Source organism: Halyomorpha halys, unplaced genomic scaffold (genome assembly GCF_000696795.3).
Source record: "Halyomorpha halys isolate HHAL.00 unplaced genomic scaffold, Hhal_1.1 Scaffold41.1, whole genome shotgun sequence".
In the NCBI taxonomy this organism is placed as follows: Eukaryota; Metazoa; Arthropoda; class Insecta; order Hemiptera; family Pentatomidae; genus Halyomorpha; species Halyomorpha halys.
In genome coordinates, this window is record NW_027115338.1 from 1,164,756 (window position 1) to 1,186,611 (window position 21,856).

At 31.6% G+C, this 21,856-nt stretch overlaps 1 protein-coding gene across 11 annotated transcripts in view; it reads right to left on the reverse strand.

Annotated features, from left to right (window-relative positions):
- The window catches only part of LOC106688163 (calcitonin gene-related peptide type 1 receptor), a 564,568-nt gene that overhangs the window by 384,407 nt on the left and 158,305 nt on the right, over positions 1–21,856 (reverse strand). For 4 of the 11 annotated variants that reach the window (XM_067052389.1, XM_067052390.1, XM_067052392.1 and 1 more), the window contains one exon: positions 3,864–3,924. The exons of 3 other annotated variants lie outside the window; for them this stretch is intronic. The gene's annotated coding sequence lies outside the window, so the exon portion shown is untranslated. Of the gene's footprint in view, positions 1–3,863; positions 3,925–16,785; positions 16,886–21,856 lie in introns of all 11 variants that reach the window. 4 more of the 11 variants (XM_067052395.1, XM_067052396.1, XM_067052398.1 and 1 more) reach the window with 2 other exon arrangements.

The window sequence follows — 21,856 nt, forward strand, 5'->3', positions numbered from 1 at the left end:
ATTCAGGCAGACGAGGAAACAGCATGGCCAGTAGTGAAGGAAAGATTAAAGAAGGCCTATTGAGGTCTGATTCTACACATAAAGTTTTAGCACGATACGTTTTTTGTTTAATGGAAAATGATAACTAAAAATCTATTTTTTTAAATTTATTTAATGTGATTTACAACTGTACAAATAATAAATACAATAAGTAAATATGTTGCATGTCTCATATACACTTGCAAATCTTAGGAAGAAACCACCCATTGGTGGTACTTCAAACATTAATTTAAATTAGAAGGTCCCTTGGCCATCTTCTTTTCAGACGCCTCGGAGGATTATCAGGGATTGTTAAGGACGAAAGATTAAAAATTAATTGGTTAGGATGGTTAAGGAGTTTGGAATGAAAAGGCGCACATCTGTTTTGGGCCATATTTTCAACGAATGGGATGTTAAGGTCTTTGTGGATGAGTTTATTTGTAACATAATAAGGATTTTACGTAGGATTTTTAGGTAGAGCCCCAGAGCTCAATTTTTTGTCAATTCTCAACTAATTTTTTGTAGTGAATGGGAAGTTTAGAGCGTTTGTCAAGTAAGTGTTGTAGCAATCGGAATCTACGAGCAGTTTTTTGTCGTTTCAGTCTTGTGTGTGGATTCCAAGTAAGTCTCTTGTCAAGATGGTGTCCTTTGTATTGAATCTGTTCAACAGGAAAAATCAAGGTTAGATAATTCTGAATGCTCAATAATCAGAAAATACAAAATGATTTTTAAAACAAATCAAAATAATTTAATTTAACGGTTCTCTGTGTTGATAAATATTTCTTTTTGTACACTTATGAACAAAAAATAAATAAATGAAAACATGAAGAATACCTAGCGACCCTTTCTATCCTAAAAATAAAACTGATATTGAACAAATTGAAAGTGCAACTTTTTCGGTCCCTTGCGCAATACTGAAAGGTCGAGCAGGAGTGGGCACTAACCAATTCAGCGGCGCAATTTGAGATCAATTGGTGGTTGCCAGGAGATAAAATGGGGTCCTACTGATCCATCCAGTCTGCTGCAAGTGTGCTCTTGATTACAGCTGTTAGTTTCTGCCGAGTCAAAGAATATAAATCTATATAGGCTTATTTTCAGGTGAGCTAGTACAAAAAATTGACATTGTCATAAAATATAAAAACATTTGAATGAAGTAAGAAAATATCGATACAACAATAAACAAAAACACTGATGCTGCAAAATGTATTATCTCTCTCATTTTACAACCTTCAAATAAATTCGAATTGCGTCCTTAATTCAGACTAATTTTTAAAGAATTAAGATTTAGTTCCAAAGAATTAAGGACCTCAAAACTGGAAGTAGTCCAAATCTTTGTTATGAATTATTAAGGTTATAGTAAATGAATTAATATATATTCCAATCACTTCATGAATCACACATGAAACATTAAAATTAATTTATAATCTTAAACACTTTCTTGAGGCTGGTTAATTTTGTTAAAATAAATAATTTAATTTCTATCCATTTTAGTCTCAACACATTTTATTTTTCTTACAAGTCCGACGTTTCCGCCAATCCGGCCATCCTCAGGGAACAATCTTAATATAATATTAGAACTAATTGATTTAAAAACTCAACTTCATGTAGACTATTCTGCCCAGGTCAAAACAACAATTTCTAATTAGGAAATTTTCACATTAAAAATTAAAATTCATTTATCACAGTCATTATTTGTTAAAACTTTATCAAAACTAAAGTTGACCATCCCTGAGGATGGGCGAATTGGCCGAAACGTCGGACTTGTAAGAAAAATAAAATGTGTTGAGACTCAAATGGATATAAATTTATTTTAACAAAATTAAAATTCACATTAAATATTGTTCAAAGTGATATCCTTGAGCATTAAAACAAACTCGGCTTTCTTCCTCGACAGCAGTGACTGAAGCACTGGATTTGTGTTGCTATTTCACCGAATTTCAATTAAACTTTTTCGTAAAAGATTAAAATTATTGAACGATATTGCATAAGCTTTTTGTTTATTGTTACCCCAAGCCGAAAATTTCAGTGGTGTCAGATCTGGACAGTGTGACAACAAAACATCCAGTTTGGCCACAGCTGCTGTAAAATTAAGATGCTGAGCTTGTCTTAAATCATTATGTCAAAGTTAAATTATCACTTAATATGAACATTAATATTGACATTTCAGTTGGAACACATATTAATTTATTTATTATAACCTAAATATTCATAACATTGGAAATTTTTAGATGTGAATATCTTTTAAACAAAGCGTTAGTGGATGAATATCTTGTAAAATATTATTCATTCTCAATTTTTTTATTTAAATAAACAATGAAATATAATAATCACTAATTGAATCAATGACATTAATTAATTTATCAATGATTATAGTTAGAGGTAAAAACTAAGTAATTAAGTTATATTATATTAGGATTTGTTACAATTAGATCACAAATAAAGTACAGCTAATTTTCAACATTTTAAAATATTATAAATGTTATTTAATTACATAGTTATAATACAAGTTAATTAGTAAAGAATATTTATACCGTTCTGTAAACTATATATTTTATTTATATAATGTGATTTACAACTGTATTAATAATAAATGCAATAAGTAAATCTGTGGACTATTTTATTTACACATGAAAATCTTGGGAAGGAACCATCCGTTGGTGGTACTTCAAGCATTAATTTAAATTAGAAGGTCTCGGGGCCAACTTATTTTCAGACGCCTCGGAGGATTATCAGGGGTTGTAAAGGATGAGATATTAAGAACTAATGGATTAGGATGGATAAGGAGTTTGGAATGAAAAGACGCATATCTGTTTTGGGTCAAATCTTGAACGGATAGGACGTTAAGGTCTTTGTGGATGAATTTATTTGTAACGTAATAAGGAGCATCAAGGATTTTACGTACGATTTTGGATTGTAAGGACCAATCGGAGGAATTTGATGGTTTGGTAAGCCCTAAAGCTCAATTCTATGTGTTCAAATTGGTCTGATTATCATAGTGTACAGTGATTTTTTGTAGTGAATGGGAAGTTTAGAGCGATTGTCAAGAAGGTGCTGTAGCAATCGAAATCTACGAGCAGGTTCTTGTCGTTTCAGTCTTGTGTTTGGATTCAATGTAAGTCTCTTGTCAAGATGGAGTCCTAAGTAGCGAATCTGTTCAACAGGCGTTAGTGGAGTATTTAGAAAGGATACTGTTCGACAGGAGGGTAGAGGCTTACGACGGAGAGTAAAGGTGTTCTGTTGGGATTTGTTAGGATTTATTTTGATTGTCCATTTTTGACACCATTCTTCAATAGATGTTATGTGTGTCTGTAGTTTTTGTGATGCATTAGTAGGGTCGTGGTTACAGACAGTATCCATGTGTCATCAGCGTATGTTGTTAGGACTGTGTTAGGGTGGGCTGGGATGTCAGCTGTATAAACCGTGTAAAGAATAGGACCTAAGATACTACATTGAGCAACACCGGCAGACTGAGAAAAGAGATATGAGTAGGCTAGGTTATGATTTACTTTAAAGGTTCTATCAGTGAGGTAGGAGCGGATTATAAGGAAATATGTTGGGGGTAGGAATTGACCAAGTTTATAGAGCAGACCTGGATGCCAGACTAAATCAAAAGCTTGTTCAAGATCGAGAAAGACTCCCTTGCAGTACTTTTTTTTAAATTTAAATTTTGAAATATTTAAAATAATACAGAAGTTCCATTACCGTGATAATGAATAAATAAAACATGAAGGGGAAAGAATTGTATGCTAGTTATTATCAGAGAAATAAAGTAATAATTTGATTATTTAAAAAATAAAAATAAACTGTAAAAATTTAAAAATAATTGAATCATAACTAATACTCACAGAAAACGCACGTATATTGTAATGTTATTACTTCAAATCACCACGAAATGTGCCAATATACCTGTAAAAAATTTAATTAAAAGATATTAGAAAATAATTATTTATAATTTATTTTTAGGCAAAAAATATCATTTTCTTTAACTGTCATGATAAAACATATTGCTATATAATTTAAAATTTGTTACTCTTTGTTTCAAGTTCAATTTGCATGGAAATTGTTAAAACTAGTCCGCATAAGGTTAAAACTAATCTACTGCTATATTTTAATCTCCCACATAAATATAATTCATGATCCAATATACATGCAAATGTTGCATATTGCAATTTACTTGATTAAAAATATTGCGATTACATAGTAATTAAAGAGATAAATAATTGGAGAAGATGGTCGGAGGGTGCGGTCAGTAAGAAGAACATAAATAAACAAAAAAGTATTTATACATGCCGACGTTTCGACCTGAGATTCAGGTCTTCATCAGGGAGTTGTAGAAAAGAGGCCTTAGCTAAGACTTAAAGACATGAAATTCTATTGTTAATTCGCTAATGTGCCTACTGATAATTTCATTAGCGACTTTATTTAAACTTCCAGTAATTTTTATTTGTATTTTCCCCTCTTTTAAATACAAAAAAAAATTGTAAATCTTTGCTTTCTTTTAGCATGGAAATAGTAATTCATTATTTTTTTAATTATATCATAATTTAATTAATTTGTAAAACAAAACCAATATTTATAAATAATAATGGAAAAGTATCGTAAAAAAAATATTACAAAGAATACATTGGGTTAGATGAGTGTCGTCAGATTGGAAGAGACGAAGGGCTGGCCAGTGAGATAGGTCACGTTGAAGTTTACGGCCCCAAGATATTTTTGAAAAGAGTTTGATAGAGTTTTTAGATTTATCGTGGATATTTTATTCAATACTACATTTTCAAATCTCATTTTCGAAAAAAAAAACTTTAAATTAAAATACAACTGTCATATTAATTCATCTTAAAAAAAACAAGACAAAATAAAAAACTAATGGTAGTTATTACATCTGGAACGCTCATAAGAATTTTAAAAAGTCCATTTATTTTAAGCACACTTTACATAAATGCTTTTTTTTCTTACTAGATAAATAAAGTAATGATTATATAAACAACTCAATTTTTAACTTTCGAAAACTACCATAGCTTATGGTGAGGAAAAATTAGAAAACGTTCTATATAAAAAGGAGTATTTCAAATATTATTCAAAGCAAACAATCACCATTCTTCCTAAAATTGTATTTAACATTTTCTCCTGTTTTGCTTTTTAATTAGGTTTTAAATTCTATTAGGGTATCAATGTACAATAGTTTTCATTTGCTAATGGTATACACAATAACAATGATAATGAATGCTACCATGAAAAATGGGATGCCCAAACGGTACACCAATTGTAAAAGCACTTTGCTTGATAGCATGCATGGTAAGCTTTGATAGCATGCATGGTTAGCTTTGACACCATGCATGGTTAGCTTTGATATCATACATGGTTTAGTGGCCAGGTACAGAGTTGCATCGTTGTGATTAGCAGCTCATTACAATTAATGATGCAATGAACTGAATCCCGCTTTCATCAAACCACACTTCGTTATGACAAGCCGGGACACTAATCGAAAACCAGGCCGCGCACAAATTAGCCAGAGGGAATCATTATTCAAATTGCAGCTATGATGTGGCAATGTTCTAATGGAAGTTCATAAAAAGAAATATGTTTATTAACAGTCCCAAAGGAATGACTGCTTTGATTATCGAACAGCAGGTTGGTTCTAGGCTTAGATTATTGAAGTTAAAATGCACTTAGGAATTGACTGTATATATGCAATGAGAAATCAACCAATTTTTTTTTTTATATTATAAACAAATAATCGTTTATGCTACAACAAAAAACCTGAGTTCTATCTATATGAATAGTGATATAGAGGAAACGCTCTAGCTTGGATTTATATCTCGAAATCAACATTTTAGAAAACAAATATCTGTGTAGATTATAAAACACAAATATACCAAAATCCCAGATGCTCTTAAGTACATTTTAGTTAAAGTTTTGTAGTGACTGAGGAAAAGTTTCTACTACATATCATATGAAACTTAAGATATAAACGGTGATAGCCATCTATAGAATATTAGTGGACAACTCCTCAAGGAGCCGCGAACTCGAGCTTCTGAACACTGATTTCTTAATTCATTTTCAACTGAGATTAATCGCGTTGAAGTTTTCTGCTGCTACTGTAGATAAAGTAAAGATCATTTATCACTTTATTGAAGTAATTTTTATTCGCAATACTTTTTGATAAATGAGGTTTTCAATGATCAAGTTTCATTTATTTCATATATTTTATTTGGGAAAACTTTCTGTACAGATTATTTTAATATATAAATAATAACATTTCCAGTAATCACTTGTCAAAGTACGACCAATAGATCATAAATTCACAAAATTTTTTACATAAGATAGAAAATTTAGTGAGAACCTTTTGGAATAAAGGTTGCGATTTATAAGTTCTAAGAAAAATTATCTATTAGTTAAAACCAAGTAATTTCACAAAATTGCTAGTTTTTTTTTTTTTTCAATTGGACTACGGAACAAGAATAACAGAACATGTTTATTCAGCATACATACTAATGTTTTTATGACCCCTTCTTGGTCATTTCTGACATACGGAGAGGGTGGTTATTGACGGGTTATCACCCTATTCTAGCCATCCTGGAGGGTGTCAAGTTTTTATTTTGTGAGTCTATTTAAGTTTCACGAAAAAAAAAAAAAACGCACTTGAAAACTTCTGCATAGCAAGCAAGCAGCATGCTGGAAGCATAACATCCTCAGATCTCCTAGGTAGAAACATAATTTTCCATATTTTAAAGTTTGAGAATTATTATTATTTTTGTATTTATTTACATTTACTCTAATCATATTTCTACACTAGAAGGCCACGAGGCCATCTTTTCAGGCACCTCGGAGGATTGTCAGGAATGGCAGAGGAGAATTCGTAGGTTTAGTCCCAAAGCTCGACTCCGAATGCCTAGATAGGTCTTATTATTGTCACGTAGGTCAGTCTTTTTTAATGAATTGGAAATTTAGACCGTTTGTCTAGTAAGTGCTTTAATAGTCGAAATCGACGTGCAGTTTCCTGTCTTTTCAGTTTTGTGTGAGGATTTCAAGTTAGTCGTTTATCCAGCTGTAGTCCAAGGTAGCGGATCTGTTCTACAGGGGTAAGAGCAACATTGTTAATGTATACTGTAGGGAAGTCGGCATGTTAACGACGAAGGGCAAAGATGATTTGATGTGATTTGTTGGAATTTATTTTAATCCTCCAATTACGATTTTATAATTTTGGTTGCTGAAACAAAAAAAAACTCCGTTTCCTTTCGTAACATAAGGTATTTCTTAAATTATAATGGTTAAGGATTTTGGGCGAAATAAAGCAAATCCTTGGCTGAATCTTGGGTATTGATTAATAAATTAATTTCAAGTTTTTATAACCTCAAAAGGAAGTTGGAACATGCCAAAATATCTATAGGTTATTTACATGCAAGTTTATCTGTATTGTATCTACTACTGAATTTATACATTTACTCCTATATTTCTTATTCATACAAATAGAAATAACGGATAACTGTATAGAATAATCTATACAATTTTTTTTTTATTTAGTCTTTTTTATTGTATAAATTTAAAGGAAAAGATTCAAAACAAAATAAATTTGTATAAGACAAGAATATTATTTCACTAATATGTTATTTAGTTTCGGGCTTTTACATTTTTTGTTTTCACATACCATCATTTATACTTTCACTTACTTATACATGAAATATAGTAATTTAATAAGTATTTTAAGCATAAAAATTTCGAATTCCAGTTTTCGATGAAAATACACGTTTTTGAGGTATAACCAAGTTTTGCAATATAGTTTGTTAATGGTCAGCCTGTCTCAAAAAAGAAAATCCCAAGATTTTATAAAAAATAATACTTAACTATGAAAGTCATGGAATGTAATGGAGTATGACGAGAAAGGCATAAGTAAAAAGTCTGTAACTGGCGGAGGTATGCGTAAGGGGTTTTCTGTTTTGGCTGCCTCATAACGTTTTCTTGACACTATAAATAAAATGTTATACAATAAATAATTTATAAATTAACTTAAACTATATATAAGCATTTCATTTGACAAGACAACTTCATTAAACAATTCTTAGTATTTTCAATAATAACTCTATAACAATTAAGAATTGAATGAATGGTTAAAACAAATTGTAAAACACTATACTTTTGCTTTTCACTATAGTTTCTGTTCTGAAACTAGCAATGATTGATTCCAAAGTAGGCCAGTAAATGAAAGTTGTGTGATTTGTTGGTGTGATGACCACGATGATTTTTTATTAACAAATTTACATTTTAAAACTTTTCCCTCTCTGGCTCTTCTGCTTTTATTTGTAAACGAAACAAAGTTTTTTCGTTCTAAAACTTATTTAACATTTGTTATTTAAGTATTTCAAGCTTTTCTTGAAAACTTGTGCGCGTATGAGGGTGTATTTTTTATTGCTTCAGTTTATTATTAAGGTTTGGATTTTTTATTATTCACAGTTACTCACTGACAACCTCTCTCCGGGCACTTGTGGGGCCCCTTAGCCAATGGGTGGCACTCACAAAAAATAGGCGTGGGAGTGACGGACCCACCCTGCGAAAAAACCATGTAAAGAAACGCGCGATGTATTTCCTAACACTGGGAATATTACCTCCTAATATTGGTAAATACATCGCGCGAGGACTTAGACCTCCATGGTCTGTTGTGCCCATAAAATAATAATAATAATAATTATTCACAGTTAGGATATGAGGAAAATGAACCTCATAGCAACTTTGGATACAGTAAGAATAGCGCAAGCAACTCCAGTTCCATGTAGATCATTCTTGCACTATTAATAGCCACTCCCTGGTCTCATTAAAAATAATGTATCTCTGAGAATGTGAGATGAGTTGAATTCTCCTTGAAGGCTGGCAGAGAATTCCTAATCAAAAGTTGGGGAATAGTTCCTCTCAAAGGATCGCTTCGGGTCTCATAAAGGAGGTTCTTGGGGAGATTCTTTATTTGTACGACGGGTGTTCGTGGGAGGTTCCATTGCGTGGCTATTCATGGATTGACAGCATTTACACGGGATCACACTATATAAGGTTTTGCGAGTCGGTAATAACAACCTTTCAATATTATATATACGATCTAGAACAAAATATGTAAAAGTAATTCTCGAATCCCCTAAAGAAGTTCAAAGTACATTTTAAATGAATTTTTGTTGAAAGCAAAGCTCTCTCTAAAAATTTTGTAACTACAAAATTTAACAAAACAATTTTTCTTTCAATGAAGCTCCTTTCTTACCTTATATATCAAGTGCTAGCTTTAGACTGAACCAACACCTGAAATTATTAAATATGAAGGAGAAAGTTTCTTTGACCAGTGCATGCGCGGAGTTGGTTTAAAAATTTAGCAGTGGAGATACGACGTTGGAAAGGAAGAAGGGCTCCTGGCGACCATTAATGGATTGATGAGGTTTGGAGGAAGCTGTTGAGTCAAATCTGTCCAAAAGTACACGAAAACTTGCCAGGGAGAGTGGTATGTCGAACGATTCTGTTAGTCGCCATCTACTCTCCATGTGGAAGGTGAAAAAGAGCAGTAGACTGGTGCCTCACGAACTTACGAACCCCTTAGCAATCAGCAATCACTTCTTGTCAAACAAAAGAAAAGCTTAAAGAACTTCTTGGGTTCGAGCTCCTGCCTCATACACCATATATTCCAGACCTTCCAATATTGAATTAATACTTGTTTAGATCCACAGCCCATTTAATAATTTTGCGGAATTTGAAATTGCGGTCTATGAGTTTTTTGACAGCCATCCCAAATAAAAGTAGCGTAGTGGGATCGAGCAATTGGCTAGCAGATGGATATAGGCGGTAGATAACAATGGGATATATTTTCAGTATTAATTGTATTTTATTTCAAAGAAATAGTAATACACATGTTTGGTTGAAAAACGGTATTTTTTTTTTATACAACCTATCATTGACAATGTGGAAAAAAAAATCAGCTGTTAAAATGTAACAATATTTTTTTCTAATCAAGTTCTTCTTAGAAATATGATAACTTGGTGGGCTGTGGGAGTTAGTCACATTCGCATCTAAATCCTTTCCTTTAAAGCGAGCTTATTCATGGGGATAAGAGGGAAATGTGGTAAAGTTTTCAAACCGTATTGAGGTCGCGAGATGACTTTAACAAGATTTTCAGAGCCCTTTATTCGGGCTCTTTTAGTTCAACTCGGAGCTGGAATCCAAGTTATTTAGTTCGACTCCGGCGAGCAGAGGTGTCTTCAAACAAAGCAACACCTTATTCATAGGTCATTTAATTATCAGATTAAAATCAGATTTAAAATGAAGGAAAAGACAGAATAAGGATATTATAATATTTACCATTTTTATAATGGTATTTATATTATAAAAATAAATATGTTTTTTGTATAAATGAAATTTATTCTAGCGGTCGGATCTTACAAATAATGAATAATTTAGGAAACTTAGAAATCTGAAAATAAGATTTATGAAAGGTAAACTTCATTAATTGAAGAAAAGATATTTATCTTTACATGCCTAAATATTTCATATATGTGTCATAAATATCACTAACAGTTCCTTGAAATCTGTATCAAAATGGAATTTATGATTTTGTGCTTATCATATTTTGCTATAAAGCAAGTTATTAGTTAAACATTTTTAACAACCCAATATTAGCATTTCATCATAATAATTGTTTAGCAAAAAAAATGTAATGTTTTAAGTAAGTAATTTTTACTTAAATTTCTACAAAGTCTTTGATCCCGGAACTGACATCCTCCCTTCCACTACATCAGTGTACCCCTCAAAATTCCACAATCCTGTCCAATATTGTTTAATTTATGTATATTGTCTTTTGCATATGCATATCCATCTTGCATACTTATCTTATGTCGTAGAATTATGAAGCTCGTCACAATAGCCGGAGCATATTTTTTTTAGTAGACAGTAGCAACAATATTTTTCCATATAGCATATATTTTTGAAAAAAAGGTAGGGGAAAAAAATATGGTTATCGGTTTATGGCGAATTATGTATGGAATTATCATTTGTACGTCTTAAAGTCAGTTAAATTCCTTAAATAAATAGTGTGATAAAAATTATTAATTATTAAAATGATTATGTTCAACTAGAAATATTTGAAAGTTTGACGATTTTGAGATAGAAAGAGTTCATTAATCACTGACAACATGAATGTATATATGAATGTATATATCCCTATGAATTTCTAAAATTAAAGAAGCTACAGATTCAATTACTTCCTAAGAGTAAGTTAAACTAAAAAGCCGCCCTCTATCATTTAGCTCGGATTGCAAAAGTACTTTAAAAACCGTAGGAAAGGATGTAGAAATTTCAGGAAAATATGACTCTTCAAAAACCTGATTACTCATAAAAAAGATATCTGCAGAAGAGTTATTTTTCAAATTAAAAGTGCATCTCTAAATCTTTTCTATCATCAATGAACGCTTTTTCAATCTATTTATTTTTATACAATATTCTTTATTGATAGAGAACGCCTGGCAAATGAATTAACCTGAATACTTTTCAATACTTATGTATGCAATACAATTATACACTACAATAATATATAGAAATATACATCACATATATATACATATTATATAGTTTATGGCTCAATGAAATATTACATAAATAAAAAAAAATTAAATAATGATTAGAATTTTGCAAAGAAACTTAACTCCTTGGACCATATGCCCTTGTACATTTAATATAGATTTACTAAAATTGGCAAGAAAATAAGACTTGAAATATATTTTAATCCATTTTATCAAAGATACATTTACATATTTTTAAAATCGAAATCAAAGCAGTCATATAAACTGTTGAATCAAAAGAATATACCCAACTTCTTGTGCAATGTTTTACAAAAAACCTTCCAGAAATTTAAACTAAACAGCTTATGGTATATTTTTACATCTGAACTGACATTCTTCCAAAAAAGAATTGCAGTTTGGAATTTCGGCCACTGAAACAATATAACTAATCTGTTCTGATTCACTAAGTGCCCTTCAAAGTCTCAAAGATCAGTTTTAAGACATTCAGTTTGTCCAAGAAATATACTACATTCTGCACATTCAAAAAACTTCAAGTAACACAGTGGGGTATGTATGGGTCCAGCCACAAACACTTGGTGTACTTGGTAACGAGATGGTTAATAATTGAGCAATTGAGGCTCAATCTCTGGACCATGGGAAATTCTCATACCTTTCTAATAGGCAAATCGTCCTACCTCTTAGAGAATTTATGTGATTAAAAGTGGTTTTATTGTCCACAAACATTTGTGTGATGTTCTAGGATCAATATGAAATGATGAAGCTAAAAATAGTTTAAGCTTCGATTCGGATCTTGAAGCCTTTTTTTCTACATTAATTACGTATTCTGTCATTTAATTTATATTTATTTTTCCTGAATTAGATTATTCTTATAGTTATTATTATATCTTTTTTCCTCCTATTTCCTGTATTTGAATATATTGTTTAACGGTTACCTTGCGTTAAAGTTTCCATATCATTTTGTCATTTCTTTGATATGTTTCCTATTTCCTATTTCCTAAGTCCTGATTCTTTCCTTTCTTATATTTTATTATATTATTTTTATTTTTTATTTATTCTTTCTCTCGACCTTTATTTAATCTCTAATTTATTTTCCGTCTTTTAATAATAATTGTAATATACAGGCGTCAAAATAAGGCTTTAAAGCCTTAGAGTAAAATACAAAATAAAAATGAAATTAAAATATAATAAGATAATGAATTTGAAAAGATAAGAATGGACAATAATAATTAACAGAATATATAAAATAAGAAGATAACATTTAAAATAAAACCATATATCATATCATAAAACATAAGAACACTTCTAATAATAAATAAATATAAAAAATAATGAAAAATCAAATTCAATTAAACTAAAAATAATAAATGAAAAGGTACAACTTTTACTAATAGGCATATTTACAAGTATGAACGAAATTCTGAAACATAAAATAAAGAGAATTTCAAACTTAAAATTAATAAACGTCGATTTCGACTATTACATCACTTACTTGACAAACGGTCTAAACTTCTAACACATTACAAAAGACTGATCTACATGACTGTAATAAGGCCAATCTGGACATATTGATTTGAGCTTTGGGGGTCCACTAAACCTTTGAATTCCTCTCGTATTCAATCCTTACAATCCAAAATCCTTCGAAAAATCCTCAATGCTCCTTACTTTGTCACAAATAAAATCATACATAAAGACCTTAATGTTCCCTATGTAACCGATCTAGCCCGAACCAGATATCACTCCTTCCATTATAAAATCTCTAACCATTCAAACCCCCTAGTTTCTAATCTTGCATCCTCTTCCATTCCTGACAATTCTCCGAGGCGCCTGAAAAGAAGATGGCCACGAGACCAGCTAATGTAAAATGTCATTTGCAAATGTTACCTATGGGTAGTTTCTCTATACGCCTATAACACTCCAATTTAACTTAGATCAGATTTACTAAATGTATTACAATGTACAGTTGTAAATAGCAATAAATAAATATTTTAAAAAAAATTAATAAAAATAAACCTTATTTGAAACTTTCAATTGTTATTCTTCCGGAATTGTATTGACAGAAGGTAGTCGAAGAAAAGAGATGTGAAGATTGAAAGTGCATTTGAACTACGAATGAAGGAATTCCATAGGGAAGAGGAACGGATAAGGAAAGATCTACCAAAGACTGCAGTTCGATGTGCAGTTACATATGTCTGAAGGCCGTGAGCGGGTATTGCGGGAATGCACAGAGGATTTAAATTGATGGATATCAGAGATGTACGATGGACGGCGAGATTGGATAAATTGATAGAGGAAGGAAGTAAGAAAACATTTGGAAGGAGGGGTAAAGCCACTTCAACTCTTCTTAAAATCGGGTGAGAGAGGCGTCCCTAGGTACCCCAAAATGAATTGTACAAAGAAATTAATTAACCGTTTTAATTTTGCTTCGAGATCCCCAGAGACACCCCCGTAAACCACATACCAATAATCAATGTGGGGGAATATTAAGGAAGTAACATTTTACAAGTTTTTGCTTAGTTTCTCACAGGAACTAGCTCACGTTCGGATAATATTTTTTTTTTTATTAATTTGAAATTTTAAACATGGAAAACTATTTGAAGGAGAGTTAAAATATCAAACAAGACAATATACAAACTCAATTTGACTAATATTAGTGAACATACTACAAGGAAGCATTGTATTGGTTTCAGCAGCTAAGTAAATAAAAAACTTAGTGCGTTCGGACCAACCAGATATTTTATTTTATATTTAAAAGTCACATTTCGAGAATGGATAAATTAATCGGCCTATTAATTTCAAATAAAATCAAAAGAGCTGGGATGTAATCAGTAGAGATGCTGCAAAGATAAATTGATTAATGGTTTTATGGCAGAGCCTCGGCTCGGGAGGCTGCTGACACCCTAATTATTAAAGTGACGGCTTTACTTAGGATCAGTTGGAGCGATACCCCCGGCGCTGATCAAGTATTCAGGCAATAAATGAGCCTATTTCCCCTTCATCCAGTTATTTATCCAAAGCGGAAGGCCATTTATTTAGAGATCTTGCTGAGCCATGGATATCCAACATCTTATAAATCCTTATTATCATTAGCTAATCGCATTTAAAAACGAATACTACAAAAATAAAATTATTTATATATATAATTACACATATTTTCCAAATTTCATTATTCTTAATTATAATTTAGAATGTTCTTATTAAAGTAGGCTAATTTTCAGGGTCACTGCACCATCTTCAGGTATTGTCCAATTCATTAAATATACCTTCCATTTTATTCCATCCATTATAATATTTTTTCGTTTTCTTAAAAATAATTAGAATAAAAATCATGTATTTTTAGTTTTTAAAAAAAAGAGTAATATATCATTTCACTTCATTGTCACATCTAATATACAGGGTGTTTCAGAGTTATGTGGCCAAACTGAAAATATAAACTAAGGACCTCAAAACAGGAAAAAAATTCCTCTGAAGGTATGTCCACAAACGCTTGTGTACGAGATATTCAAACCTAGATTTTCATTGCTATGAATTATTTACGTTATATGAAGTAAGTAAAACCTATTTATTTGTTCTGACTACTTTATTTATTAAATGTAAACATTAAGATTCACATTTAATGTTCAAAGTGAAGGTATATCTGCTAACGCTTTGTTTAAGAGCTGGATTAAATAGATTACTAATATGTCCTTTTATCCCTAACTGTATAAAAGCGTTTGGCAACATAAGTATTAATACTATTTGGAATTAGCATTGGGAACTCTCAATAACATGTATCAGTTTGTAAGAGGATTTCGCAGAGTACTCATCATTATGCCTTCAATTTATACTAATAGTGAATATACCGATATGGTGTTTATGTACGGTTTTTGCAATGCTAATGCTAATGATCCCCGTCGTGAATATGCCAGGCGATTTCCGAATAGAACATTTCCAAATAAGTCTATCATTAGCTCCAGGTTTCAACGTCTTAGAGAAACTGGAGTGCGACTATATTACAATATTTTGATGATAATCCATCTGGCAGTGTACAAAGAGCTGGTGCAGAATAAAATATTACCCCAACTACCCTCATTGCAGATGGACTTCACCCATGTCATGATCAAAGGGTACAAAATTTATTACTGCAAGATTTTTGGCAAAGAAGACATTTTTCAGACTGGCACTTAAATCAAGTTGAGCATAATCCACAATTTTCAGGAAACACTTTCTGGACACATGAAACTAACTTCACAAGAAGAGGTATCTTCAAACAAAAAAATAATCACCTTTGGTCATAGGGAAATCCCCATGCAATATGTGAGCATCATTTTTAGTGCAATGTGTGATTGGGGATAATATACAATATTTTAATAGGTCCGTATTTCTTGCCACCTCGCCTCAATGCGGACACATGTCTGGAATTTCTTGATAATGATTACTATGATTTAGTTGACCATATTCCACCACAAATGAGAAGGGACAGATGGTTTCAATTAGATGGTTCCCCTGCACCTTATGGAAGATGTCCACGACATGGCTAAATGTTAATTATCCCAATCAATGGATTGGTAGTGGGGGACCGGTGGCTTGGCCTGTACGCTCTCCAGACCTGACACCACTGGATTTTTTTGTTTGGGGTAACATTAAAAAAAATGTCCATGCAAGCCCGGTCAATGATCTTCATTCCTTAATAAGAATGATAATTGTCTCTTGTGAAATAATAACACATATCCAGTGCCGTTCTGCCACTGCTGCTGATGAAGAAGGATGCCGAGCCTGTTAATGCTCAATGGTTAGTTTTTTTGGTTGTTGCTAAAAAAGTATACTCTTTTAATTCTCTTTCTGAAGAATGATAAGCAAAAAATATTACTTATTCTATTATAAATAGAAAATTATAAACGATTTTTTATTCAATTAAAAAAAAAATGAGACTAATATAAAAAATTAAATAAAAAATAAAACTGTGTTGTTTAATTTACTTTACTGAAAAAGTAAATTAAACAACACAGTTTTATGAAAAAACAAACATAAAAAAACATATTCCTCTTAGCGTCGTCTAAAATTTTTAAATAACATTTTTCATGAAAATTAAAAAATGGAAACAAAAAAGAAATAAGTACATTATTCAAATGTATTACAAAATCTTTTATTGTTCTCTACACGCTAGGAGGAAGGAATAATAAATTCGGGGAAATTCTAGAAATGTTACTCGGCACAGCAAAAAGGCAAACGCCCTCACATCACTTACCTTCGACAGAAGAATGACATTATGCTGAGGAAAGAGAGTCTAGTGAATCCAAATAAAGGGGCAAGGCTTTTTGTGATACTTTCTTCTCTGGGAATCTCAACTAATGGACAGAATAAATACAAATACGAAATAAAATTAAATGCAACAATGTAATTACATATATATGATGATAATTAAAATACTTATAATAATACTATTAACTAATAATTAAAAACAGAATTTTCGTATGTTTTGTTTTCTAGTTCCGAATTCAGCCTGACCACAAAAGATATATCTTATTATATATAAAGGACATATCAATTGACAATAATTTTATATGGCAAAATATCAGAAGTTTTGTGGTTGGACATCCTGAAGTTGCACATTTCGAGGTTTTCTTCAATAAGAAATTGCATTTTTGTTAATTTTTTTTTTAGTTTTAACTATAACATAATTTACGGGTTTGTCAGTGGTTCAAGTAAAAATCTATTTAGTCACAAAAATTAAAATTAAAATTCAAATAAATAATACATGATATCATCTCAATTATCCATAGTTTGGCCAATAGTTCTTCTATGGCCAGGTAATTGCCGCGAATAGTGAAGACAAAACGAAATTCCTCAGAAGCATCAGGGATGATGGAAAATGACAAATACAAACCACATTATTGCATATTCAATTTATTTAGTTTGTTGCTTCTATCCGACTTACGATCACCGGCATATTATGTTGAAATGTAAGAGTGCAAATAATTGCATATTGTGCTATTTTAGATCTAAATTTTACGATTTTTATACATAAAATTCCATGTTATGCATTCTTAGGCTAAATTATATTTTTTTCGATTTAAAGCATAAAATTGAATGCTTGAACCAATTTTCCTAATTACGCATAAATAAGTAATATTCATTTCTTTTTTCCTTAGTAAATTTATATAAATATGAGGACAAACAAGGCATTTTAACATGTAAAGAGCCGAATTCAATGCAAATCTAAATGTTTTCTAGGAATTGTAATTAGTGGTCCTGGATGATATGAAAAATGTTTATCTGGACTAAGGTTCATTATTGCTCATATTTTAAATGTCAGTGGCTATTTCTTATTATAGTTTTCAATCATACTTTGTTGTGAGTATGTAATGGGCTAGTTTTGTTTCCAAGCTTTCCATGTAATCATTTTATAAATTATGCAATAATGTTTTGTGTTTTATACAGATTTTTAGGTTTTACTGCATGATTTTGCACATTTCGGGTCTTTTTCTGAACGAAAATCCTGTCTCTGACAACATCATTATTAAAACGCTAATTTCTGATAACATAAGATAATGATTTAAGCAATAGAAACACTATTCCTATTTCAATTAAGTAGCAGAAGGGTCTATATAAATCGGACTTCATTCCAAAAAAAACCTTAATGAGTTCCTGAATAAATGAGAAATATGTAGGATGTAGTATGTTTGAAATCTTCCACACTGTGGAATGCCTGACTATAAGCTGCAATGTAAGAATTTATGATGTTTTGCCTTTCACTTCTGGAGGATCTTATAAATTATGTATTGTCGAAACTTATAAAAAATACCAAGTTCATTCACAGCATCTTGAAATTATCGAAAAGCATTAGAAATGATGAAAGTGTTCTACCGGTGACAATATCATCTACATACGTCTTGTGCATTTATGGAATGTAGTATAGTGATAAAAAAAAATCATACCATTTTTCTGCCCCAAGAAGTTAATGCAAACTAATTTCAAACAATTTCTATATATAAAAAAACACAATAGTACAAATGTATATGTACCTGTCCCTGGTGATACATAGGCTTAATACAGAAGATTTTCAAAATGGCCGCCGGATATTTTTAGGTTTATAGCCAAATCGGCCAAAACCAAAATATAAGTTACTATTACCTTTAACAAGCTTCCATCAGAGCCCTAGTAGAGCTTACTTAAAGAGCTAAGGTATCAACTGTAACCTGAAATTTTATTAGATCAAATCTTTATTTCATTACGGTGAACTGTGAAATGAGAGGTTAAGAACTACTGATCTTTCGTCAGTGAGTGGTGAGTTAGGTTGTGGTGGGAGAGTTATCAACGACCTAATTTTGAGATCCGCTTTATTTCTTGATGTCTATGCTATCGTTGTGTATACTAGATTTTTTAAACCAAACTTCTACTCTTTTCATACCACATTAACAAATTAAATATCAGATAAAAAAAAAAAAGAAAAATTGTACATAGGTCACATTTTTAATTTTCGTAAAAAATTCCTTCGTTCTCCTAACCCTGCATAATTACTAGCCTTTTGTGTATACGGTATTACAATTAATGGGCTTCTGATAACCTGAATAAAAATATAGAGCATAATTCTAGAAATCTAAATTGATCTTTCCCAGAGACCCACTTCGTGATAGTTCTCACTCAGAAATGAGAAGTTAACAGTTTTTTTTCTTAAATACCTTTCTCTTACCCGATCAAACAGTTCTTTCTTGTATTGGAATGAAATCGTATCTTAGAGTTGTTCCTTGATTCCCGGTTGACACTAGTTTGGTCAAGCGAAGCCAAGACACCTGTCGATGAGATAAAATCCGTAATATCCGGGTGGTCTTACATGCCATTAAGGACAACCAACCCGATTGAAATCTATTTCCGTATCCGATCAATCCTTTCAAAAACTTCATCTTAAATATGATCGGTCGTACAAAATTATATCAAACGTATATTGTGAATTGAAGTTTTTGGTTTCAACATATTATGTGGGGAAGTTTTTTGTTCTTTAAATTTGAATTTTCTAAAGATTATTGCTGACATCAAAATAGGTTAAATAGCCATTGGTTTAAACAAAAACATTGTAATTCACACATACAGAACAGAATAAAAACCGTCAAATCAACATCAAACCATCTTAAACACCTCATCTACTCACCAGGGCTGTCACTCAGACTCAAATTACTCATCTACAAAGTAATACTACGACCATCACTCCTACACGGCGCACCACTATTACATTTTCTCTACCCAACCGCCCTGAAATCACTACAACAATACCAAAACAGTACACTACAGAAGATATGTCGAGGGACATCTCTGGAAAGAAGTAACATGACGCACATTCATAACGAACTACAGTTCGAAACTGTACAACAACACATCACGCGGAGACACATTAAATTTTTTAACAGTCTCCAAGATTTCGTTTTGTCAGTTACCATATTTTACGACCTAGCAACTCATATATTATAATAAACATTGTCAATATAGACTTAATATATCCCTTTATAGTTATTTGATCTTTTTTGCGTTTGCGAATCCGTTCTGAATTCATTCCAATTCATAAATTTCTACTACAATCCTCATTCATAATATTTTAAAATATACAATTTTTTCCGAAAGTTCTAAATAAAGCATCCTCCTGATCTAAATTTTCCGAGACGAAATTACATTTAGCCTTCCATTATTTATTCCTGTAAGCCAGGGATGTAAATAGATCAGTTCAATGAACGTGACCCTTTCATCGTTGTGATGGTAAACGGATGGCTCTCGGCCAAAAACCAGAAACCTTGATGTAAATCCCTAACTACTGCAGTGGTAATTAGGGGTGTATATCCAAGCAGTTCCGGATTACAAAACACAGGATGACAGTGATTTTGAGGCGCACTGGGTTTGAAAGTTTGGATTGTGGATAATTTCAGTCTTCTAGATACCCGAGAAATATCAGATGAATTTAGTTTTTGAAACATATATGCATACTCTATATCAGGGGGGGGGCAACTTTTCAGTATATAAGGTCTACTTTTTATCTTAAAATTGTTTCGCGATCGACTTGTTGTCATAGGCGTAGTTTAAAGGGTGAGAAATTCATTCTTTTTTTATACACACTTATAAGGGAAGTTAAGAAAACCGTTTTTTATACGATAGTTTTAGAGGGCAATCCAGAAAGAGGGTGCCGCAGCAAACCGAAGTGGCCCCAGCACACTCCAGGGGTGAAAATACTACTTTATCGAAATATTACAAAAAAAAAAAAATTAAAACAGTAATTTCTTACAGATTAACCGCTCTATTGATAATTTTAGAGATTTAAAATTATATTTTAATATAATTTAGCCTACCAAGAGTGCCACGAAGTTTTCATAGCCCATCAAGCGTGATGTAATGAAAAATGTTGGGGTCTAAGACCTATTTGGTCCCGAAAGTTGGACACTTTATGTTTATCTTGATATCTCTACACTATTTTCTCGACATTCTGAAATCAACCAAGTTGTCACAAAATCTATCCTACAGTAAATGATTTACTGATATATATTTAACAATCATTATTCTTGTCTAAAGCTCTCACAACATGTAGGGAACAGGTAAATTTTCTCCATGCGAAGTCGTTAGCTTAGCCATTGTACATTCGGGTAAACTCTAAAGCGCTTTTTATATCAAGTCATTCCATTTTACACTGACGCCTCAAAAGTAGCAATTGTTACGGTGGTTTGTTGGCTTGCACAAATTTATCGGTACACCAAATGGAAAAACGTAAGGGGTGGTGGAAAAAACGTAAGAGGTGGAATCTAGTAACGAAGTGACTCCAAAATGGTTTTACACATTCTAGTGATACCAAATATTTATCCCGCTGCCCATTTACTTTTCCAAAACATGTTTGATTAGTTGTCTTCCAAAATCATTTATATTACTTCGTACTTTTCTTTACATAATTTCTCGTTGCTGTAGTAAAACGGATCGGAATAGTTAATAGAATAATATGCGAATTACTCATGGTTTTTCCTAGGAAATGTAGGGAAAAGGTATAATAGTAACAACGAATATTATTCATACATCCAACTGTATTTCATCCGACTTGTAACCAATGTGGCAACAAAGCCCTTAGGATTATTATAGGTAAATAAACGTGATACACAATTTGATAAACAAAACATTTTTTTTTATATAGAACAGTTTATAATGGATACCCGATTATCCTGGCATCCCAAGTAAATCTGCTACTAGAACATAGCAATAAGTTACTATTACCTTTAACAAGCTTCCATCAGAGCCCTAGTAGAGCTTACTTAAAGAGCTAAGGTATCAACTGTAACCTGAAATTTTATTAG